This window comes from Dermacentor andersoni, chromosome 9, assembly GCF_023375885.2.
Source record: "Dermacentor andersoni chromosome 9, qqDerAnde1_hic_scaffold, whole genome shotgun sequence".
Lineage (NCBI taxonomy): Eukaryota > Metazoa > Arthropoda > Arachnida > Ixodida > Ixodidae > Dermacentor > Dermacentor andersoni.
The window spans coordinates 36,685,001-36,686,235 of NC_092822.1; positions in this window are offsets into that span (position 1 = coordinate 36,685,001).

Sequence of the window (1,235 nt, forward strand, 5' to 3'; positions counted from 1 at the left end):
TCGAATTAAATGACGCCTGTCATGAACGCACTAGACGAAACGCAATGAGCGTCTACGGCGCGTTCGTACCACACGTCATATATATGAAATTAAGCATGGGCTTCAAGATAGGATGCATTTCTGAATACGAGGGTGAGTCACAATCATGGCACAAACGTGTTTAGAAAAAAGGTTTATTTCAACAAGAGACGACACGAATACGGAGTCGCCATCACGACACAATTACACCACGACGATGACATACGAAGTACAAAGCATTGTATACATGGCGCGTTTTGAAGGAAGTGTCCGAGTCGAGACTCACTAACATATAACTACATAGAGTGACTGAAACGCCCTGTTACACATAAACTAATCGTAACATTGCACAAAATTATGTTCAACATGTGCAGTGTGCACAATGGTTACGTACAATGATGATGCGACTTTACATAGTTTTGTAGCGATGCTATGATATGTCTATATACAAAGATGATCACACATACGAGAGCACACAGAAATCACGGGTACGTAGATACATAGCCTGGCTTCAAGAACCAGGTTGGCGGAAAATAAAGTCATACGTGTCCATCAACCATCGACAGGAAACGACATGACCACTGTCGAAGGAACTCTTCTTCCCCAAGGAAGAACAACTCCTCTGACAGAAACGGCAGTAGCTCAGAGTAGAGCCTCCCCAGAAGTGGAAACAGAGCACGGCGACGATGCCCCGCAGCAACTGCCCTGCAGCGGTTACGCCATAGACAACAGGCCCCCGCAGCAATTAGAAGTCGCGCAAAGCAGCCACGTGAGCAGCGACCAGATGCAATAAAGTGGTTAACTCCAAGGCCAGGGAAACCAGTATGCACGGCGCTCCAAAATATCCTGGCAACGACACATTGCAGCAGCACCTGTTTATTGGATTCTTGAAGGGGTCAACTGGGACACAGCGAAGATGGGACAACGCCCCACCGCTCTAGCCTGTCACGAGTTGGAAGCACTTGCCACCCTAAACGCCGGATGAAGTCACGTAGGTGGCCAGGCTGAAATGACGCCGTTATCGCATCCCACGACAGGTTATTGAAACGTGCGAGGCGCGCTAGGGGAACTAAAGGAAGCAGTAAGGATGGCATAGTATCTACTACACAGTTTTCGAGAACGTCTACATCAGGACATACCTGTTGTATGTGACGATAATATGCCACGTCCGTAGAGTAAAATGCAGGTGCGTTTAACACTTGTGGTCCGCGATTCAA